Raw genomic sequence first — 17,950 nt, forward strand, 5'->3', positions numbered from 1 at the left:
GAATACCTTCTACATCAACCACCAGTTCCAACAGCCAGAAACCAGATCCAAAGTTGTGTATTTATGCAGTTAGAGAACATAACAAGGCTTCTGAGAAAACAGATACACATTTTAACCTGTTTTCATTATTTATGTTGTCTTTTAGTCAATGTTGTGTGCATAAGTGGCCAGTTACCTTCCCCCCTTGCAAGAAAATCCTTGCATAGAGAAAAACAAGAAAACATTTTTACAACAGATTTTAGGAAATTACATAAAAAGTCAGATGTTTTCCTGGCAAAAGGCCACTACATGTTTCACATTAATTGCACAATATTTATGCCAGATGAAAATGTGATCCACTCTCTAAGTAAAGCTTTAAAATTTCAGTAACCCTGAAAATAACACCTAAAATCTTTTTTTCCCCCAAAGGCATACCGTTTCTCTTTAAAATTCTATAAATCTCATTAGCAGAGTAAATAATGCTCAGCCTTTAACGAACACCAGATATATATTACAGTCTCTGGAAATGAGAGTTTCTTACTGCTCTGCAGCAACATCTGCATCTGCTAGCAGCACCCACTGGGCTCACTCTGCCCTGGATGCAAAGAGGAGGGAGCACTGTGTGTGTGAGCAGGGAGATTGTCTTGGTGTCTTAGCCTTCTCAAAAGGAGAGGATTGAGACATTTTTTCCTGCAAAAACACACAGACTAGCCAGAGCAGGACGGTCCTGCTGCCATCTCAGCTACCAGCACTTGCCACACCACTTTTAGACATCCTCCAAAAGCTAATGGAAATGTGCAAACAAGTTGCAATAAATTATCATGAAGCCATTGATCAAGAAAAGCCACTGATATCTCATTATATGTGTATTTTTATGCATCAAATATTTGGTTTCCCCTACCAAACCTGTAGAGAAAGAGCTGCAATACCTAGATGGCCATGGCTTTGCAGGCTGTAGTGTAATTAAAAAAAAAAACACTTATGTTAGTGTGGTGTTGCTGGGTCTTCAACACTTGTTCAGCAAGTCCTGAATAATTCAGAGGTACCTTTGCTTCTTTTGAATAATGTATTCAGTCTTGAATTTGAGCCAGTAAAAGCTTACATTGCATCACTGAATTTTCTGCTGTGCACAACCCCAGCAGTGATGCTTACAGATAAATGTCTAGTGGGTTTAGGGTATAAATGTGCTTTGCCTGTACTCCAATATGTCCATATGAATAACATCTGCTTACCGTTACTTAAATGCTCACATGACATATTTGACTGGAGTTTCCCATATCCTGAGTTGGATGTTAGCCTGATTGACTGAGACTGCTGAGGAGTCCCAGAAGCTGCTGTTCTGTCCTCTTCCTACTAATTCCTGGGCACCTTTACTTTTTTTTTTGACCACTGCTGAGCAACCGAGACAATGTCTTCACAACACAAGCTATCACAGCTCAGATACATCACTCCTGCAGGATAATGGTCAGCTCAGAGCGAAATATTTTGTACATGATATGCACAGTATGGACTGGTTTTCACCACGTATATCCCTGTACAATTATAAATATTGGAATCTCATGGTTTTCTGCCCAGTCACTCTGCCTCAAAAAGTCTTTCTTGAATTCTTCACACACGGTCTGATTTTTTTTACTGCCCCCTAAAGCTTACTGCCATTGTTCATTCCCCTTTTAAGTCTGTTATGAATATATTGAACAAAGCATTCAGCTGCCTTAGCCATAAAATCATTCCATCCTTCCTCATGTTATTCATTCCTCTGCTCCATTCCAGTCAAAAAACTGAATTTTGGAGAAAGATGAAAGACAGAAATTGCTAAGTCAAGGTGAAGAAAAATTATGAGCAGAAAGAAGTTTGCACGCAAATATATACAGCTGGGAAAGGAGGCAGCTTTTGTCCCAGCCTTACACTGTCCATCTGGGAAGCAGCTGGGGCTGGACACATCCCACATGTAACCCTTGTTGTGCTCACATGTGCCTGCCAAGGAGAGGGCAACACCTCAGGTGTGAGAGGCTGGAAGCATTGCTGGCTCAAAACATTTCAGCACTGTCAGAGGGAAGGGCAGGTCAGGCTTGGCTCTGGTGAGGTGATGCTCTGCCCCAAACCCCAAACCCCACACCCCCAGCCTGTATCACAGCTCTGCAGTGGCCACCAATCCTTGGCACAGCACTGGAGCCCCTAGCCAAGCTCCTGAGAGGCCAAATGACCGAAGTCCCAGCTGGAGGATGGGCCAGGGACCCAAAGGGTATTTAACCTGAGACATGAGGCAAGCACATCTTGACCCTACCTCCTCTTAGAATTTCTGTCAGCTGAAGACAGCTGGAATCAGGATTGATAGTAATGTTCATTCTTTTCTATATCTTTTCTGTCTTTCTCTCTTCTTCTAATTCTCTCTTCTTGGGATTTTGAGAAACTTAAAATCAGAGAGGCTTAGAATTTCCTAGTTGAATGGGCTAAGTTAATGCTTAGAGGAGTGCTTTATGTTGATTGAATGCTGCTCTGAATCTTTTGTCAAAGTTCTTTGATTTTCTAAAGTAGCCAGTAAAGTTCTTTTTGGTGTTTTGACCTCTTGAGAATATCATAGGCATTTCTCCCGTGTGTCAAACTCAGAGTACATGAACAACTAAACCTTTTTAAGTATCTCACTGAGTGAGATTTTTGGGGCCTTACAGAGGGTCCCCCTGCAGGGGTTTGCTTTACTTTAGTGCTGAGCAGTGGCACCACAGTCAGTGCCTGCAGCAGCGCCTGGAAAGGGAATTATCCTGCTTGCCAGCAAGTGAGTTAATTTGGATAAATAAATCCACATTCTGACTCCAGCCAGAGCCTGGCATCTTTACAAAACAACAGTGTCTCTTCAAAACTAATTGCATGGGGCTGATTGCAGAACATTGTCCCTTTGTCATGTCAGGTCCCAAGCACCCAGACCATGCCTGCTTCCTGGTGGTCCAGAGAAATGCTGCTCTGAGGGCTGGAGGCTGTGGAAAGACAGTCACCAGAAACAGCACCTTCTGCACCAAACCTCCAGGGCACACAGTCTGGGGACCTCCACTCATCCTCTCCACACTATGGAAAGGAAGGGGGAGGTAGATGGAGCTCTGGGATGCCTGCCAAGCTCCTCCTCCATGCCTTAGTAAAGCACCAGCCTTCAAACACATCAGCTTGCTCACCTCTTGCATTCATTCATTCTCTTCCTCTGTGCCCAGGGTTTATCTCGCATTATAGTCCACCTCTAGCTGTTCAAGCTCCAACACAATGCATCAAGTGTCAGTTTAAGGGAATAAGACACAGAATTTAGAAGAGAGTGATAAAGTAAAATTCCAGGAGTCTGTGAGATCAGACTTTGGAGCAATCTCACAATTGCTCCAAATCCTTATTGCTAGAGCTCCTAAATACACCTACACCTTAGGATCAAACATCATCACAGCTAAGGTACATTTTATTTATAATAAACTCTCCTAAGAAAATGTATTACTAATCAGCACAAACATTGCCAGTAATGCCTCTGACAAGAAACTTCAACACCTTTCTTACAGAACAAAGTCTGTCTCTGCTCCTTCTGGTACTTTTCATTTGCATCTTTTCCACTCACTCAGGTTTGAATATTGTATTACACCAAAGGGAATACAATAACCTCTTCGCAGACCTAAGTCTAAAGGAAGCACTTAGGCATTTCAATGGCAGAAAAGAAATCTTCCAGTTATAGACCCATAAAAATCAGCAGGTATCAGGCAAACATTTCCATTTTGATGAAACTATGCTCTTTGCTGGGAAAATATTCCACTTGAGGATTGAATTTGTTCTAGCTAATGTGAAATACTGGAAAATACAAAACATTTAAAATGCCCACATACAGGTGATGACCATTTAGTTCTGGTCCTTCATCTGTAAGGGATGACTGTCTTGCAGCACAAATGCAGGAAACACCTGGATCATACCCATGCAACCCATTCTCAAAAACATGGAAGAGACTCTCCACATGAGATTTGCAGGTGCACTGTGGTGTCTGTGAGTCTGTCCTGAGGGCTCAACTGCTGAGCAGCCCTGGTGCAAATAGCCTCATACTCCAGGAGAACCTGCTAGTGGGACCCAGGAGACAGCTCTCTCTTCCAGAGCTATAACTAATGGTTCACAGACTCTCATTTTGCCCTCTTGTTTGCTATTCATTAATTCATGTTTATACCAAAAATTCCAAGGTGATGCCCAAGATTTTCTGGCAGTCCTTACAGAGGTTTCGAAAAATAGAAATAAAATTTAATTGCTCACTGAGACGCATAGTCCTCATTCTGACTCCAAGTTATATTTTTTCTCAAGTCCACCTTATGTAAAAGTTAAGTGACATCATGGGCATCTCTGTTGCAGGTTCAACTCAGCAACATGTCCGTGTTTGGTCTTAGAGTTCACCAAAGACATTCTCTCTGCCAAAGATGGGCTGCTCTGAAGCAATCTCTGAAAGTCTCCCTTCACCTGGCTGCTTTTCCTCCTCCCAGCTTTCAAGCCCAGGCTGTCCCCAAGCCCCAGCACACTTCTCTACCCTCACTGCCAGTCTTCTCTCAAACAGCAACTAAGTCTCACCATTCTCTTTTCTAATTACCCCAGAGAGCTAAATACTTTTTCTATCAGCATCCTTATTAGAGAGAGAGGCTCTGAATGAGTGAATTCCTGCTTGTGGTTCTCTGTAACGCTGCTGGTCTCACAGGCTCAATTCTGGTGATCTGCTCATCTCTGGTCTTTGTGTTTTCTTGGTCTTGGCCAGCACTAGGGTCAGGTTCAATGACAACCTGAAACGCCTCTGTACAAAGGCACAGCAGATGATTACCCCAGATAGGAAAGCCTGATGGAATGGTAGGCACCAACCGCCTGGAGAACTGATTGCAACACAATTCTGATTCTCTCTAAGCCCAGCATTTACATTTTCTTTTATAATCACAGACACATTCCTTGCTTCCTATCATCTCTCATTTGTTTACACATTGGCGCAAATGCTTGTCAGCAACAACCTTCCTGCATTTAAAAAGACCAACCTCATTTCAGGCTGAATTTTAAGTGTTCAGAGCCCAAAGCACCCTCAGACACCAAGGGAAAGGAGCTTTCTCCAGCAGTTCAGCTCCCATAAGATGGCATCAAACTCACCAACAGCAAATATCAGCTTTTGCTGTGGCTGCTGAAGGAGGCTCACACTGATGTAGATGAGTCCTGGGAAATGCTGAGGATAAACACAAAAGGATTTATTAGCTGCAGTTCCTCTGAGTTTCCGAATTTCTGGAAATCTTCAGTTTTCCTCTACATTTCCAGTTTAGGTCCTCACAGGTATTCATAAGTATGCAGGATCCAAGCCTGACCCACACTAACCTTCCACCAGGCCAACTATGATTCATAGCAATCACTGTCTTGTCATCCTCTCTTGTGTATTTTGGACCAACTCTTCCCTACCTCCTGCCCCAGTGCTTGGTAAAAGCCTCCTCCAGTGTCCAGTCTGAGTCCAGAGAAAACAAGTCCCACCAGCTCTGCACCAGCCTGAATGTTATCTGAGTGCTGAGATGGTGCCATAGGGTTGAGCATCAGCACAGTTTGACGAAACACAAGGAAATTAGCCCATCTTGAACTGTTTTCTGTCCCACTGGAAATGACTCTTCATCACTAACCCCTAAGACTGCTGGTCAGGGAAAGGATAAGGGCCTGACTGCCATGAGTGCTGTGAAAGTCAGGGAAGAAAGGGTGAAGAAGAAAGGGTCTACCTCCTTCTTGTCAACGCAGGAGTAGCAGGATTTCTTTCTTGATAGAGAAATCCAACCCTGCATCCCCAGAGACAGGGATCAGCATGAAGTTTCTATGGCTTAAGCAGAAAATCCTGCAGAACAAGCATCACTTTATATACTCGCAAGGCACAGGGTTACTGCAGGATCTCTGCCTGGATGCAAGCTTTGGTATAGTGAATTTAGACTACTTCCAGATGGGCTCAAAAGTCTTAACTGTAAAAGAAACCTGAGATCCAGGAGTCTAACACAGACAGCTGGAAAAAACATGTTTTCATCATGTCAGGCTCATGCATTGTCCGAGGTCACCCTGTGGCTCAGGGTGCAACAGTTTAACCAGAATTTGTCAGCACAGCTGTCTGATGGCCTTCCCCACACTGGACAAAAACGTAAAACAGAAAAGGAATGAAACAGAGAAAACAAGGGTTGATTTGCATTTAAATAACAGCCTTTATGTTTTCCAAGTTTTATTCCAGCAGCTTTTACACCTCACTGTGCACAAGACATGTCTCTTACTTAATAGCTGCATAAAGCTGATGGTGTGCAACAATTTTTATTAAAAAAACCCCACCTCCTCTCCACTTTCTTTATTCACAATGATAAATACATTTAGAAGAAAATTCTCTTTTTCAGCTGTGGTCCCACAGCCCACTCGCACACTAAGTACACTGGGGGTGCCTGTAATGAGGATTACTATTCAGCAAATGGTGCTTCAGAAGCTCCTGTTGCCACATCTTTTTCACCTACACTACAACCAGTCTTTTCCTTATGCCCACCACCAGATTATATCCCCTCCCCAGCCACTGTTCAAACCACACATTAATACCAAAGATGGTTTAGAATAAAATTCTTCAGTTTTCTTCTCTCCCCTCCTGATAGAAAGGAATGCCCACTCCCACTGCTGCCACCTCCAGTTCAAACAGAGCCCTCAAAACCTGCCAAGTTATTCTCTTCCAGTGATCAATACTCTCCAGGCTTGATTGCAAAATAACAGCTTTCAGGAGGAGAATGGCCCAGAGAGTATGGAAAATGCTCAGTGGTTGCACTGAGATGAACTTGGCCCACAGGAGAATCACAGAATACCTCGGGTTGGAAGGGACCCACAAGAGCTATTTCATGCCAAGCCCTGCAAGCTACTGAAGGTTCAGACTGCATTTCTCACTCTCTTGTGTGTTCCAAGGAACTCGTTCCAGAGAGATCAGACCCTGCAGCTGTCATACTCCCAGCTTTCTCAGAGCCAACCAACTTAAAAAGCCAACACCTTTGGGAATAAACACACAAAAAGAGAGGTGAGCAACAAATCAGATGCATTTAAAAAGCAATAGAGATCCTGGTCCTGTTTACTGCTGGCAGGGAGGCACAGAAGCAGCCAATCTCTTCTAGGAATTCCCCCCAGCTGTGGCACATCACACACAAAGGTAACACCATATACATGATATGCTGCTTGCAGGAGCTCATCCTGCTAAGAAATTGAAAGTCACTTTTTCCAAGCCAGGCTTCCACCACCAAAACTCCCTTAGCGTAACTCAAAACAAGTGCCTCCCGTTCTCTTCCAAGGCCAGGCTGGATGGGTTCCTGAGCAACCTGATTTAGTGGGTGGCATCTTCTGGCAATGTTGGCAGGGATAGAATTAGATAATGGTGGTATTAGATAATCTTTAATGTTCCTTCCAACCCAAACCATTCTGTGATTCTGTGATCCTCTGACAAGAACTGACAATCCTGTAAAAGGTAAAACATGGACTTGAACAAAGCAGTGTTTTCCAGTTTTAACCATGAATGAACTTTTAGCTACACAGTGCTTTTTACTCCTATTTTTTGCTGAAACCATCTGAACAATTGCAGTTTCATGCCAGTGAAGATTTTTTTTTTTCACTTCTTAACAAAAGTATATCCTACCCACAGAATCACATCATGACTGGGGTGGGAAGAGACCTCTATAAAATGGCTTAGTCCAACCTCTTTCTCAAAACAGGGTCACCTGAGCATGTTGCTCAGTGCTGTCATCAAGTTTTCAGTATCTCCAAGGAGGGAGACTCCACACTCTCTCTGGACAACCTGATCCACTGTTCCACCACTCTCACACTAAAATATTGGGTGTTTTGTTATACTTTAATATAATTTCCTGTCCCAACACTGGGAACCACTGAGGACTGGATCTGTCTTCTTTACCCTCCCCCCAGTCAAGTATTCACAGATGGGTAAGGTCCCCTTGAACCTTCCCTTCTCCACACTAACTAATCCCAGCTCTCTGAAGCCTTCTCATATGACACATGCTCCATTCCTTAACCATCTTTGTGGCCTTTTACTGGATTTGTTCCAGTATGTCCATGTCTCTCCTGCAACAAGGAGCCCACCAATGCCACAGGTCCCAGACGTGGGTGGTCACCTCTGCCACAAGGGCAATTGATGATTTATGGTCATCTTGGGCTCCACCAGGACCCCAAGGGCCTTTTCTAGGGTCAGCCCCAGCCTGGACCAGTGCCTGGGGCTCCTGCCTGTGGCCAGCATTTGCCACATCCATTGGACATCATGAGGACCCTGTCACATTTCTCCAGACATTCCCAGTTCCTTTGAATGGCAGCACAACTCTGGTGCATCAGCCACTCCTCCCAGTTTCATATCATCTGCAAAGGTGCTGACACAGCAGCACAATCAACCAGGTTTGTTAACAATGAGATTAACAGTTCTGGCCCCAGTATCACCCCTGGGCCACAAGTAGTGACTGTCCTCTGGCTGGACTTGGCTCTGGCAGCTATTCAGGCAGTTTTCAGTCCACTTCACTGTCCACTTGCCAAAGGCAGGATAAACAACATCCATCACTCTCCACCTGACCACTGAGCCCATGATCTCTGTGGAAGGGTAGCCGAAAATTCAGATGGAATTAGAGAGAAGTGGCACACATGTACTGCAGGACAAATCACATTATTTTAAAGTTTAAATAATGATGATCCTTGAATTGTGTTTCTGTTTTATGCTCATCTAGAACAACATACATTCCTGCTTTGTTTAAGAATAACCAATTTACTATCAGAGAAAGGTTTGTATTACACAGTCAGGTAAGTAGCAATTCCTTCCCCTATCACCCCTGGAAAATCACATTTGCTGGAGCTCCAGCAGAGATGTCATCAAGATAAATGTGTTCTTGAGGGAAAAGAATATGCCACAGCCATTCATATGCTTATTCTTGTTGCCTCTTGACTTAAATGCATGATCTATATTAAGATTAATGATAAAGACTAAGTATGTGTTCTGAAATATGCATGTTAATGAAGATGGCTTCGTCTGAAGCCAGTTGAGAGGAAAATTTCTTGACTTCTATCTGCTACTGAGCTACAAAGATTACCCTCCACCCTGTTTATTACATTTCCATTTTGAAATGCAAAAAACCTGCACATCTCTGCCAAATTGCAACAAAATGCCAAACATTTAAAAAACAACCTTGAGATCACAAGGAAAACCATGCAGTCCAAACCGTTCAAGCAGGTTAATCCGAGCAATAAAATGCAGTCTCTCAAGCTCTTCAATCAAAGCATCTCTGATTTTCACAGCAACACCCACTATCAGAGCCCAAAGAGTACTGGCAAGGTGCATTCCTGCTGCCTGCCTTAATACCCACAACAGTCCACACATCTCCACAAGGTTTTAATATGTTGGCTAATTTGATAACATTTTGAAGCACTTTTTCCTTATTTCTATCAATTTCTTAGAAGTGAATTCTAATCCCTCTTTCATTTGTCTGCCCTCTGCCCTGCTCATTCATCACCTCCCCCTCCCCGTCAGCCCAGTTTTTAACACCATTTTCTCTCACACCTCCCTGTTTTACCCATCCATTCCGTGCACTCTGAATAAAGCCCCACAGCAGCAGGCATCCCTCCCATATATGTCACATTCCTGCTGAAAGAAGCCTACATCCTATTTCAACCACCACGACTTTCAGCGCTGATTTTCCTCTTTCCGTCCTGCCTCTCCTTCCTCACTGACTCCATGGGTTTTTTTTCCTAGTTGTGAGCTTCTAATGATTATTTAGGCCTCTCTTCCACAGCACCAAGCATCTCGTATGAGTAGCTGGACTTAGCACTGTGCTGCTATGACAATTGGGTTTGTGTCCAGTGCCAAATTGTCTTTTAAATGCATCAACATCTCCCTGTTGCTGGTATGAACCCAATCTCTGCTGGTGCCAGACTTGGCTGGAGCCCTTTGCTGTCACTGACGCTGTCTGCCAGGAGCTCCTCAATGAATGAGCTTCTTCAGCAGATTTCCTCACCCACATGACTAGAGGCCAAACATCAGGTCAGCAAGGGGGGCTTGTGGCAGGATGTTTCCCCCTCCCCCTTCTCTCTCTCCCTGATCCCTGGCTGGAGTTGAATGGCTCAGATTGATAGCTTAATCCTGGCTATCTAGTAGCACCTGGCACCTGGAAGTCAAGGTGAGACACAGAGAATGTGAAAAATTTTTAAGTGACCGCAAATCCACACCCTTTTCCCTATAAAAACATTACGAAATCTCAGAAAGGTAGAAGCTTTTCTACATGGACATTGGAGTGTGAGGGAAAGTTTTCTCCCCAGGTGTCTGGACGCAGCCCTGTGGTTACTTCTCGCAGGATTGGGTGAGGAAGTCTAATGTATTCCAGCTCCAAAACTGGATTTGGTAAGATCATTGGTTTCCTAAATTGTATTATTCCGGCTAATTTATAAGTACCTTTCTTAACTTGCATTATAGTTCAAGCAAGCATTTCTTAACTTGCATTTTTTGAGCTATTTTTATAGTTCAAGCAAGCTTTTACCCCATAATTGCATTTTAGCTATTATAGTGTTGCAGTTATGCATTCATTGTGTGTCTATGTGTGTCAATCTGTTCTATGTTTGTATGTTTATTTTCTGTGTCTAATAAATGGTATTTTTAGACTAATTGGCCAAATATCAAAGATCCTTGCGAACGGGATTGAGTCTTGGGGAGTTAGCTACTCTAAAGCCTGGCAAACTGCAGAAACTCATAAAGCTTCTGTCTCCCATGCAAGACAGGGCTGCAGCCACCAGAGGATGAGTGACTGTATCAGGCAGAGGACACACTGAGGCAACAGGGATGGAAAACCTCTCTCAAGTTTTGTGACAGAATCTGCCACACTTGTGACCTAAAACAACCCATTTCCCCCCCCCCCCATCATAAGGAGAAATCTTTATTTGGTCAAAATAATCTCATGCCCACAGTAAATGCTCATCTTCTAGATTGAAGGGGCATTGACACCTTACTTCCAGTTGGTGTTGTACCTCAGATACCATGAAGCCTTTACCCACAACACTCCTGCAGGGAGACATTGAACTGCATCTTTTCACACCTGAGTGATTCCAGCTTCACCAGACTGGATCCTGAGCAGTTACATTTGCACTTTGATGTCAAAAGCCCAAGTGAACTGACAAATATTACACCTACAGCATTGCAGAGGGCAGAAATGCAGAGTATCTATGGTTAGATGCTCTGCACCTATGTACAGATCTTACAGGCCCAATCAGACTTTAACTGAAGGGTTCTTCACAAGAAATAAACTGGAGTGGCCTCAGCACAGGAGTTCACCCCAGGTTGTGTGCACACAATGGGTGCTCATCCTGTGGCAGCTGCTCAAGTTTAATCGGAGTTTATGCTCCAGGAGTGTATGCTAAGTAGCCTCCCCAGTTTCCCAGACACCCATCGTGCACCTTACACAGACAATGCCCACAGCGATCTGCACATCTCACCTGGTGGAGAATTAGACCAGCAGGCACTGGACTGAGCTCTGCTCTCTGTTCACTGAACTTCACAGAAGCCTTTGCATATTTTCCATTTACTGTTGTGATCTGGATACAGCCCTGTCAAATGTGCTTCAAACTGCCTAGAAGAAGACCTGGTACACCACTGCCAGAATCTGCTCTGCCAAGTTTCTGAAGCTGAACAGGGAACTAGAGGCTGTGAAAGCAGTTTAGCAAAGAATCTGAGCTGCTTTTCCAAAAGTCTCTTAAGACATTGAGGCAAATCTCCAGTATGGATGAGGCACTACATTTCTTTCAGGCCAAGAACCTAACAGCCTCCCTCTTTTTCCAGCGAAGGACAGCAGCCCTTTTATTGTCTGCCAACAGAAACGCAACTCTGCCAATCCCACACCACAACCAAAAATAATGCCTTTATTTTCAATTTAGTACTGTTTAGTCCTGAAGGTGAAAGACTTTATTGTAGCTTTGAGTTTACACCAAGTCTGGAGCACAGTCATGTTAAAATAAATTCTCATCCACCACTATTATTCTTCTCTTCACTTACATGGATTGCAAAAGTCACTCATCTTCCAGATCCTACAAGCCACCTATCAAAATCACCACAGTCAAGAGTCCCAGGAGTCAGGGAAATGAATGTGGGACAGCCACAGGAGGTATCCATCACATCTGCAAATGCCCATTTCACTACGCTGGGTAACTCCCACGATTCAGATGTGCAACAGACTTCACTGGCTCACCTTCTCCCAGGATTCAGACTGAGCAACAAATCTTCAAACTCAGCCTCCACAGTCTGATATGCCATGAGCACAGAATCTGCTCCTGAGGAGCTAGAAACTGCACATAGTTCAAAAGCCATAAAGTGCTGACACTGGATTTACCTCACCTCACCCAGAAGTCTAAAGTTTGGGGCATAACTTACAGTTAGTCAGCTATTCTCCCTCTTTGAAAGCAGGGGGATGCAACACCCCCCAGAGGTGTCTCTCTGACTCCCTGCATGGCTCAGAGGGATGTGTAACTTACAGACAGCCACAGTTAAGTGAGACAAATCCTACCCTGCAAACAGAATGACACGCTGACATGCTGCAGATCCCTTCAGCAATGTTATTAAGTGACAAAACTGCCAGTTTCTATAAATTGATTCACTAAGATCAGCAAACCCAGAGTTTGCTCCTGTGGGTTGAACACTTAATAGCTCTTAAAAATTATTGGGGGGGGGGAAGAAACACAGATTGTGGAGAAAACCAGCAAAAAAATATTGGTTTTGCATGGGTGGTCAGTAATGCCAAGAATAAGGACAGTTTGACATAACTGGCATTTAGAAGACAGGAAGCAAAACATTAATGTTAATAAATAAATACACTTTCCCCTCAACTGCTGCTTACACTCTGCATCCAGTCTGGGTACTGTGAGAAGGATTCAAAGAGGTTAAGAGGAAATTCAAACATTTAAAATACGAAATAAATTTAATTGCATGAGCAGAAAAAAAAATGGGAACAACCAGTGAGTGTTAGGAGTCACCAGGGTTGGAAATTTAAAGGTGAGTGAAAAAGAAGGACATTTCCTCTGTGCAGTCATAAAGGCTGACACAGTTTTGACTACACAGAGAAGAGTAGCAGGAGGTAGGGAAAGCAACTGCAGTAGATTTTCCTATTTGTTATAGCTATCTTGTGGCAATCCCTGAAGTATTTCACCTTGTGTTTTAAAGCACAGAAAAATGAAGCATATTTACTTGCAGAAAGAATAGTGCTACAGGGGATTAATGGGATATACAGGGAAGAGTGGTTATGTTCCAACAGTGACTAAGTGTAGTTAAAAGAATGGATATCTTTCCAACAGATGAGTATTTTTCAATATGCATATACACTTACCATGGGGAGGAATAACTCAGTATGACACACTGAGGAGTACTAATTCAAAGCAGCAAACTGGAGAACAGTTAAAAATGAAGGTTAGGAAAAAAGCCCCACACAACTGAAAGCAAGATAGATCAAAGCTGTAGACCAGTTTGTAAAAAAGCTAGTGTCACCCTGCCTGCAACATCTCAGACACAATTCTGCCAGGTGTATTCTGTCATTCTGTCATTCATGGACAGCAACAGCTATGGATGCTTTTAAATTTTTTTCTAACATTCTCCCATCTCCAGAGCATCCATGCAAAGAAAAAAGCACGTTGAGGAAAAGCAGAAACTCTGTCACCTTTTGTTCAAACTATCTGTGGCACCACCATTGCCTCTGCACTTTCCTACAACATGAAGGAAATAAGAGCAATCACCACACCACCAACACAGCAAAGGGAAGCTACCTGCAAACTTCAGCCAGAAGATTAGATGAGGATGTGAGATAAAATCTGCCAAAACCACAGTGCATGCTGAGAGTTTATCAGAGGATACAAACCCCAGTATGCTGGACAACACCTGTGACTCGTCCTGCGTCAGACTGTTTCTTTCTTCAACAGGTGCTTCTGGCAGCAGGAGCTTTGCAGCCTCTGAGTTGCTGTCCTTGCTCTCTGGTGTCTGTTTTTACATGTGCAAAGTATGGGCTGCCCCACGAGGGACTTGCTCACCACAGAAATTATGTCAACTACACTTGAGCTTGTTGGGGCCATCAATGTGTCCATGAGTCAGGCTCAATGATCTTTGTGGTTGGTCCCTTCCAACTCAGGATATTCCATGATCTTACATGGCAAATCTCAGAGCCTGCAATGGCACTGCTGCAATGTGGTCATCACATCTCCTGTGCTGCTGTGCCCAAGCTTACAGACTGCAGGTGTGTAACAGACTCCCAGCCCATCCACTCACAGAGCTGAATCCTAAATGATGATTTAGGATCATTTCCTAAATATTTCCTACAAAAACTACAGGAGCTGAAATAGAGATTCATGACTTGACTAGCCCAGATCAGCCCATGTGAGTCACAGAGACTTAAAGGACTTTCACCAGAACATTTTTAACTTGATTTGTATGAATTGAAGGCACAAGCCAGATTATTCTGGTAGTGGAAGATACCAAAAATGTTTCTTCCACAACATTCAGGGCCACCTCACCAGGATGTACAAAAGATCAATGTCCTAACAGAAAGCCACAGGAGTCTGTATGTTTAGGTCAGAAAGCAAGGAGGAAATAAAATTTATGAAACCAGCATGAAACCACACAGTTAACAAGTTGCTGCCATTGTATCTGCTGTCATGGCTGGAAAAGTCTTTTAAGGAAAAAAGTCAAACCATAAAGTGCTCCAGTAATTGCCATAACCTACCTAATCAAAGGTAAGCACAGGCTGCCTTTAATTGAGAAAAGAAACTGCATCCTAACTATTCCCATTTTAGATTCCCATTTTAGAATGAGTGGTTTATGTGTGACACCATCTTAACAGCATTCATCCAACTAGGAACCATACAATAATAGTTTTAAAGTACACTGGGTTTTATGTTGTCATATAGGGGAAAAACCCTACCCTCTATTCTTCTCAATAATCATTTACAATAACAAGCACAAAGAACAAGGAGCATCTCTTGTACTTCCACAGGCTGCTTGCACATATGAGAAGCACTTAAACTTACATAATGGGAAAACAGAATGATTAAGAAATAAATCATGCAAAATCCACAATTTATCTTTACTAGAACTCAATTTAAATCAGATTCAAGTTAATACTGGACCTGCACCCAAGGGGTTTTCATCATATAGAATTTTTTGCAACCATCAGTAGTAGGTGGTTTAGACTGAAATACTGCTAGTGTTGCTTTTTAAGGTATTTTAATGAAATTAATAATTTGTTTGCATTTCTTTGAAGGGAGAGTTTATTTCCTTTCTGTGTTCTCTTTTTTTGCAATTATATTTTTCAATGTTTCATTATGTGCCCTGCCCAATGGCATCAAAACCACAAGTGACTAAAGGACAACAAAGTAAACCTAGCTCAGAGAAGGAGCAGCTGCAGAACGCTAATGAAAATCACCCTAACTTTCTGTAGGACACAATTCTCTTAATGATTCATCAGAAACACTTTTTGATATATCACACCATTGGCCTACCTTGCATTAGAACAACTTTCAGCAACACCAAGCTGACAGATTTCAGCAGCAGGTTAATCGAAGTATGCTTTCAGTTCCTTTTTGTTGGACAATCTGTTTATTTAAGCAGACTGCATTTTTCAAGCAAAGTAATTTACAACAGAGATCCCCACTGCTGTGCAACACAGAACATTGGTATAATTTGTCACAGCAGCTGAAATGAAAACAAAACAAAAAAAAAAAATTGTAACTTGCTGCCGACATGGAGTGTCAGAGAGAACAGTCATCAAGAAAGGAGCAGCTCTTCCCTGCTGGAAAGTTTTAAAGAAGTCATTTGTTTTCCTGTCAACCTATTTGCTACCTCCACTCACAAGGTTGGTTTGCTTTAAAACAGTCAGCAGTTTCCACCCAATGAGCCAGTTTATTTAATGGGAAAATAAACTCTTCCATTGCATGGAACAAGCTAACTTCCACAATTCATAATTTCACTGACCAAAAGCAACATGGCACAGGCCAGGTCAATCAAAACCTGTGCAAACTCTGGGCAAAAGGCAGGGCTGAAACTCCACTACACTCCAAATACTCACCACGGCTTAGAGAATACTAGAAGACTGTAAGAATTAATATCAGCACTGCATTTTTGGTGCAGAGGCTGTAAGCCAGTACCCTCCTGCCTGCAGCACGAGAGCAATCCAACCCTGAACTTCAACACCTGCACCAGACAAAATGCAGTCTGCAGGACTGGTTCTGCCATACACAAACGGGTCATGAGGTATGTTACACATGGAGAGGCCCAGTTGCAACATGGAAAGTCTACATTTAGGCAAGGAAATCCCATTTCAAGGATCCCCCAGACATATGAAAACTGAGCCTTGAGGCCTGAAGGATATCCACATGTGACTGAGTTCACAAGCACCAAAACTCCTCATACCTCGTCTCAGTGATCTGAAGAAAAATTACATTCAGCTGCCTTTTGGCTTTCCTAGAACTTTATAATCTGCCAAAACATACAGCCAGGCCATTCATCTACTGCAGAGATAGGGAGATGTCTATCCTATGAGACATTAAGGTTTCCAATGGAGGTTAGGCAGAACCTCTTTTTTAAATATCCGTATGAAGGACAGCCCTGTTCCTCAGCATGTCGGCACAATAACCCTTGCCATAAATGAATACAATCCAAGAAAAACGTTTATTTTCCCAGAGAAACTATCCCACTGCCTGCCTGCCTTTACAAGGCAAATGAGGACTACAAATGAAGATCAGACCACCTATCACAGCATGGACTCTTCTTGGGATGTTTTTCTACAACATGGCTCTGGTTACAGATTCTTCCTCAGTCCTGACATTCCTTAGAGGTTGTGGGGCTCTCAGAGAGGAAAGTGGGTAAAAGGAAAATGATACCCTTCAGTGTTCCTGCAAAAAAGGGGCAAGTAACTAATAAGAGAAACCATTCAAAGAAAAAAATCCATCATAGGTCTGCATCAAAGCCTACCTGAAACTTCACCAAAAGAGGTTGTTCTCCTTTTAATATCCAACTGGCTTTTGGTGTGGTCTTTGGTAACTTGGCACTTGTATTACAAAGCTAAATCATCTTTAAACATTCTCCGCTTCCTGTTCAAGGACCCCTGTCCTTTTCTATCATTTTTCCTTTGATGATTCCTTCTGATTCAATAGCTGAGAGGTGCTGAAAAGACACTCTAGGGGACAGAAGCCTCATCAGCTCTTTAGAATCTTCCAATGTTCCAGCATGCCAAAAGCACTCTTGGGGCACAGAGAACAGCAGGAAAGTACCATGAATGCAATTCATAGGGTTTTTTTCTCTTTTAATAAGAGCCCTATACACCTCTATGCGGGTAAAAGGTCTGCAAAGAAACTCACTCACCTCGCTTTCCTCCTTGTTACTAGCTGGAAGTAACAGACAAATCATATTCAGCAAAACTATAAAGAATCACCACACTGCAAACAGATCACCCTGCCAAACCCAAGCAGCAGCGCTGTGCAAAGACAAGCCAGCATTCCCTGTTATTGTTCTATCAATACATGGTAGAAACCTGCTCAGTGGAAACCTCTTCTCAACAGGAATAGCAGCAGTAGCTCCCATACGGCAAATCTTACCCTTTGGATCCATGTTTTCTACGCACTGAATGGTTCCATTGAGGACACTTCATATTCCACAACAAGATAATCTATTTTCAAACAGATAAATCGATACTCACATGTTTGGAACTGCTTAAGCTCTCCAGGCAAAAGCATAAAGCCCTTTTCATAATGACGGAAGTACTACATCAGCACTCCAACACACACACACACACACACACACACACACACACACACCCACACCCCTGCCTTCCAAAACAAAATTTAAAAATACTTCTGCATTTTTCTTGCCTGGCTTTAAAATTCCAGGTTTGCCCAAACCCTTCTGTCCACATTTCCCCACCCTGCCCCATCACTATTTTGAAGCAACACT

At 43.0% G+C, this 17,950-nt stretch overlaps 1 long non-coding RNA gene across 1 annotated transcript; it reads right to left on the minus strand.

The window, feature by feature from the left end:
- Positions 1-15,579: 15,579 nt before the first annotated feature.
- On the minus strand, positions 15,580-17,784 carry LOC146442400 (uncharacterized). Its single transcript, XR_014850245.1, has 2 exons — positions 17,584-17,784; positions 15,580-17,548 (listed from the first exon to the last, which is right to left on the minus strand). It is a non-coding gene; the product is annotated as an uncharacterized LOC146442400 (long non-coding RNA).
- Positions 17,785-17,950: the final 166 nt, after the last annotated feature.

This window comes from Lichenostomus cassidix, chromosome 2, assembly GCF_008360975.1.
Source record: "Lichenostomus cassidix isolate B80296 chromosome 2, HeHo_3.0, whole genome shotgun sequence".
Lineage (NCBI taxonomy): Eukaryota > Metazoa > Chordata > Aves > Passeriformes > Meliphagidae > Lichenostomus > Lichenostomus cassidix.